Source organism: Corvus moneduloides, chromosome 8 (genome assembly GCF_009650955.1).
Source record: "Corvus moneduloides isolate bCorMon1 chromosome 8, bCorMon1.pri, whole genome shotgun sequence".
Lineage (NCBI taxonomy): Eukaryota > Metazoa > Chordata > Aves > Passeriformes > Corvidae > Corvus > Corvus moneduloides.
The window spans coordinates 10346395-10352394 of record NC_045483.1 but is presented as its reverse complement, the minus strand read 5'-3'; the positions used below and the strand labels follow the sequence as shown (position 1 = coordinate 10352394).

The window sequence follows — 6000 nt, the reverse complement described above, 5'->3', positions numbered from 1 at the left end:
TGTTAAGTGGGGGTTCTTAATGCTAAGCTACAGTCCAACCCCAAAAGAACAGTCCTGCCTATCATCTCTCCTCCCTGCTCTAGGTGTTACCTGTCCCACTCCACAAAAGGATGTCTGCACAGCAGCCCCCAGGCACCACAGGAGCCCACAGGAAGCACAAGCAGAGGTCTCCATTTGCTGCACCACCTGCAGGAGCTGCAGCACAGCGATCTGCCTAACTAGAACTGGCCCAGGCCACTGACTCTCCAGGAGCACCTGGCAGTTGTTTCGAAGGAGGGAACAAAAGCTCCAGAATTAATGGGAGAAGTCCCTTCCATGCAGGAAAGTTTCTTCTTGATCCTGCTTGTAACCCATTTATAGCCTGAATCATGAGTACTTGTCAGCTTCATAATCCTTTCAAGCCTAAACTAAAACTCACTCATCTACATGCCCAGGAGAAGAAAACTCACCCTACAATAAACAGGAAAAGCATCTGCTGGGATAAGCAACTGTTGCCTCTGAAATTCAAATATAAGGGTGTGTGATCAATGTCACACAGCACCTTAGCACTCAAATCAACCTCCTGAGACATCAAGTCTGTCCCCTGCTGCTGCAGACAATGCATTGTATAATGACTTTAATAAACTACAACTAAAAAGCAGTGAAATTTTTCCGTTCCAAATACCCTCCTTGGAAAAGGCAGTATTTGATTGCTCTAATGGTTAACAGCTCTCTTCTGGTTTCCAGCTGAAATCTGTGTGTGGCCAGTTCCTATTCAATCACTCATGTGCCAGCACCCTCTCTAGCTAAGCAGTTGTCTGGGCCAGAGCTCAGAGTTCAAGGCAAGTCCCAATCCACCAACCTCATTCCAGTATCACCCTGACTTTCAAAACCACACCTAGTTTGAGATTTCTTGGTCTTTTCCGGTTCAAAGTTTATTAAAACATGATACAGCTGCCATTTTTTTCCAAAAAGAAATAAAAAAGAGGGGATGAACATGGATGGAACAGCCCTACTAATTGCATGAGTGTTAAACTGAATAAATATGCAAATTGGAGAAAGCCAATTGCTTCAACCTTCATAGCACACTCCACATGTAGTTACATATTCTTGCTGTGCCCAGGGTAAGTTTAATTTCCAACAACCACCAGATAGTTAAAAGTCCTATGTTAAATAACAGATGCTGTACCACCTCATCCCCTTATTAGTGGCCATTACCTGCAGGTTCCCATGGCGCTGGTCTGGTCTGGTAGAGCCATCTCAGTGCTGTGTATACATTTGCAAAGTTAAAGCATGTTCTGTATTCTCTCCCTATTCAAATCAAATATGCCGTGGCTGGCCAGTTTGGTGCCTCAGGCACTTTTTTCTCCAAGGACCTCTCCAGCTCCCAAGAGCCCTCGTTCACCTTTCTGTGATGGACTTGTAGCTCCTACACTGATGTGGTGGCAGCAGCCAGCCGGGCTGGAGCCTCTCTGGTGGCTCCATCAGAAAGGGGTCCTGGCACGCAGTGTTTTCATCCTACCCTTGCTCCAGCCCTGCTGCTTTCCCCACGCCCACAGTCCTCGAGGGGCTCTTTAAAAGCAAGCAGTACCCAGAATTAAAAGGTTTTGTCCCTGAACCTACACGGAGTTAGCTAATGTGTGTAAGCACCTGTAAGCAGCAGTGCTGATTTCAAAGGGACTTTCTAAGCCTTTCAAACATATTTTAAGAAGTTTCTACTTGATCCTGCTTGTAATTCACTCCTAGCCTAGATCATGAGGACTTGTTGGACTTGAGGACTTCTGCGTCTTAGAAATAATTAAAAATATAATTAAAATAGAATTAAAATACAGAGGGGGTTTTTCCACAAAAAGGAGAACTATCAGCCAGTGCTTCTGTAACTTCAAAAGTCTGATGAGAGCCGCTCAGATGTAACCAAACCAGCTCTGAAACTGACAAACCAAGTAACTTTGGGTGGGGAACCAAGACAGGGATGATTTCAGCAGCAAAGCGGAACAACTACAGAAAGCCAAGAAAACAAAAAACAGGGAGGAAAAAAAAAAAAAGGAGAGAAAGAAAGGACAGTGTTTACCAAGACGACTTTAGCATTTTGTGCAGCTTTTTATAGCCAGGGCTGCTCTCGGCAAAAGAGCTTTCTCCTGAGCAGCACGAGCCATCCGGAGAAGCCGTCTACTGCCTTTCAGCCCCAACAACTGCTTAAATTTCTCAAAAATTCACTTCCAGCCCAGGGTTTTGTTGTTGTTGTTTGTTTGGGGGGCGTGGGTTCTTTATTCATTTTCCCCGCATACAGCTCCCTGTATCCCCCCGCCGCCTCAGCTGTGCGCTGGCCATCGAGGAGTCCCTCTCCAGCGCCATGGCCCCTCGGGGATCGATGCTCCAGCCCCGCACTGCAGGTACAGCCGAGGCGTGGGGCGGGGGACAACAATGGAGGGCAACTGGGGCGGAGGACACTGGCGGTGCCGCCGCCCCTCGGCCAAGTTGGAAGCCGCGGAAGGGCGAGGGAAGGCGGCCGTAATTCCAACTTGGCCGAGGGGCGGCTGGGGAAGGGCGGCGGGCGAGCCCCCTGGCGCTGCCAGATAGTGATCCTGCCGGGCGGGCGGGCGCGGGAGGAGGAGCCCAGGTGTCCCTTCCTGCCACATAGTGCGCCGCCCCTTTCCCCGCCCGCTCCCGCGGTGGTGCTGGCGCTCCCGCCGCCGGGCGCGGGGATGGACTGCAGCACAAAGGCGCGGGCCCGCTGAGGTAACGCTGCCCGGGCTGCGGGCACCGCGAGGGGGACGCCGAGGGAGCGGGGGCTCTCCCTTCCCGCCGAACGCGGGGCCGTGGCCGCCCCGGAGCCGCGGTCGAGAAGAGGGGGCGGCGGCGGCCGGAGGCCCCGAGCGCTCCCCGCGTTGCCGCGGCCGCCCCGGGGCTGCGGGGGGAGAGCGGGGCCGCGGCCGGCGGCGGGATGGGGCGGTGCGGGGGGACCGCGGCCGCCGCGGGGCCACGGGGGAACTTGCTCGCGGGTCTGCGCCAGCTCTCCGCCGGGGGAGATGCTGCAGTGCTGTCGTTCTGCCTCGGCGCTGGGCTGAGGAGGACGGGGCTTTAAATAATGCGCCTCCGCTCCGAAACTCCGCTAATCAAATAAAACCTTGGGAGTAATTGTTGTAACTACGGTCTGTTCTTGCTCCACCGCAAGGTTCCGGACTCCTTATGCGTCTCGGAAAACTTCTTAAAATTTACGTTATTTGGGGGTTTCGTAGTCGAGCGCAGCTCCACCTTCGCCGTGAATCCCGGTGCGGAGAGCCCGGGAATGCGCTTCCCGGTGCGGGCTCACGCATTCCGGTCACGGCAGCGCGGACCCTCCGTCGTGACCAGCATCAGCCCAGCGCCGCTCGCTGCTGCGGGCTCGCCGTGGCCACACAGCCCCCTGCTCTGTTCGCAGTCTGGAATTATCTCCATTCTGTGCTTGTCTTAGCGAGGAGGAAATTCAGGAGTGCTGCCTTGAACTTTAGGCTCCAGAAATGAGGATTTACGAGGGGCCTTTTGGGAGTTTGTTCCTCGGTGTTGGTCAGTTTTCATCTCGCATTAAAAAGCTTATTTAGGAATTCTGAGCGGAGTTATCAGTCAGTGTTCGCTGCAGACTTCAGGGCAGGCAGGGTCTCCATGGCTGAGTGATGTGATTTTGGCAGGGAAGCTTTGGACTGGCTCTGTAAGGAGGGTAGAGCATGCCTCAAAAGCAACAACCCGGTTGTGGAGGTGGGTTGCCTCTGTCTTCTCAACATCATTATGTTACAGGCAGGTTGAGCCTGAATCTGCTGGTTTTCATTCACATGTCCTGGACTCGTGTCTGGAGGGATGTGATATGAAGTGGAGGAAAAATGTGTAGGTTTGTGTCTCATCTACATGGTGCCACTATGTGGAGGAGTTAAGTTTAAAAATACAAATAGATAGAATCAATGGCAGTGAATATCTGGGCAAAAAACAAATGGCCAAGGGTTATAAAAGCATGAATGTATGGAATTGCTGAATTGTGTGGGAGAAGTTTCTGCTTAAATGAGCTTTGGTACCAGAGGAATGAACCTGACAAATGTAACCTCAGCCTTTCAAAGAGTTTTGGTGTGCCTGGGGCAGCTTCAGGCTGTCTCACTTACCTTCTGGTCCAGTTGCTGATGACTGGAGTAAAGCACAGGTGTGGCAGATGTATGGCTGTGTGTGATCTGCTAGGAAGGGATGGTGGTGGCTTTTGGGGGGAGCAGTGCAAGATGGGGCAGGTTCTGCACGTGTCTGCTCTGGCAGCAGTTCTGCTGTGAAAGACTCCCTTTTGCCTCCCTGCCAGGGTTTGCCTTGGACCAGGGAGTTCTCAGGACTGCCTACCCGGTCACTTAAGTGGCCTTGCTGGCTGGAAATTTTGTGTGAACAAATTGTACAAACCTCCTTGGTGGCATCCAGTACTTGCAGGGAAAGAAAGTGTCAACCCAGGGAACGGCATGAGCTCTTTGGCTGTTATCAGACAAGCTCCTCAATGCTGCTTTGAGTAAGAAGTGCATGTATTTCTCAATGAAACAAAATGATAATTGTGTGACTAATAGAGTATACCAGTTTTAACTTTAGATGTTGTCGTGTTAACGCTTCTAGTGTTACTCGCATTGTTTTCCAGAAGATATTATTACTTGAGTTTAATTTTTGCTGGAAGAATATGAAGTCTCAGGCAGGAAGGGGTGGGCTGCTTAGGGGCTGAGTGTTTAATGATAGAGGTTAGTGCACGGTGATGATGATGATTAAGCACATCCTTAATTCCTGACCAATAGATGGAGTGCTGCTATGCTTTAGGATATCTGGGGATTTAATGGTCTCTTGGTTAAATCAGTCATTATCCTTGACTCTTGCCTGAGGATTGAGGCAGCTGACATCATTTAAGGGAAAGGTGGTTTTAGGGTGGTGCTTTCAGGCTGTCATGTAGACCACGATCATGTAACCCAAAGAGGAGGTCCAGGTGAAGCCTCTCATGCCCCAGGCTTTGCATTGCTGGTAGGGTGGTTGGACTGGAGCGATTTGGGGGAATGGGGCAGTTCCACTGCCTCGGCCAGCAAGGTGCACTGCAGCCCTTGTGTCGACCCTTTGCTGGTTATGAAATGAGCTGTTGGACAGGGCTGGCTGAACCGAGCTGGGCTCAGTGTAACTGTGCTGGAACAGTCCCTGTTGCATGTGATGTTAGAGGTGACATTGCACGCCTGCTTTTGTTCAGCTCCACTTGTTACAGGCCAAATGACCTGGCATAAGGCTCTTACTTGCTGTGAAAATCGTGAGAAATTAACATGTAAGAGGTGAGAAGTGAAAACTTTTAAGAAAGGCCAGCATTAGTTTGTTTCCTTTTGTAAGGGGAATGTTTTATGGATCAAGAACTGAACTGAAAGAAGGCAAAAGGCCGCTAGTTTTTCCCTTGTTAAAATCATTGTTGCCAGTTAAAAGTGCAGCGCTGTCCTTGCTGTGCTTTGGTTGGTGCTGGAATGATAATGCTTTAAAAAAACAAATGTAATTTAGGAGAATAACTTGTTTCACTTTGAGATGGTGCATTAAATTGCCTTTGCTAGCTTTTTTAAAACTGGATATGAATTCTTTAAAAAATGTCCTGTAACTTTAGCAGCCATAGTAACCTCTGGCTGTTATTTCCCTTGTAAATCAATTTTGCATTTTCATAGTGCTGCTGTTTCAAAAACTGAGTCGGTCATTGTTTTGGTATTGACTTAGAAGAATGCAATCTATATTATTCCCATTACATCACAGGCTTTTCTTCAAGCTATGTTTTGAAATGCCTGTTGCCATATGAGAGGTGGTGGTAGATGGTGGTGTGGCTTCTGGTAGGATTCTTGGTGGGTAGTTGTCTTTTGTGTAGTGTTTTTTGGCAGATGAAGATGAATAAAAGCTACTTGACCCTTAGGGAACAAGCAGTAACTTACTCATTGTGTGTTAATATTAGCTCTGTTTGCCCACAGAGTCTACTCTGCTTCTATACTAACTCTGAATCACTTGACATGGGGGAAA

The 6000-nt window shown here is 49.7% G+C and overlaps 1 protein-coding gene across 3 annotated transcripts in view; it reads left to right on the top strand.

Annotated features, from left to right (window-relative positions):
* The first annotated feature begins 2226 nt into the window (after positions 1-2226).
* The window catches only part of ADD3 (adducin 3), a 93465-nt gene continuing 89691 nt past the window's right edge, over positions 2227-6000 (top strand). Inside the window, exon 1 of one of the 3 annotated variants that reach the window (XM_032116075.1) lies at positions 2227-2372. The gene's annotated coding sequence lies outside the window, so the exon portion shown is untranslated. Of the gene's footprint in view, positions 2373-2620; positions 2719-6000 lie in introns of those variants that run through there. The other 2 variants (XM_032116073.1, XM_032116078.1) reach the window with 2 other exon arrangements.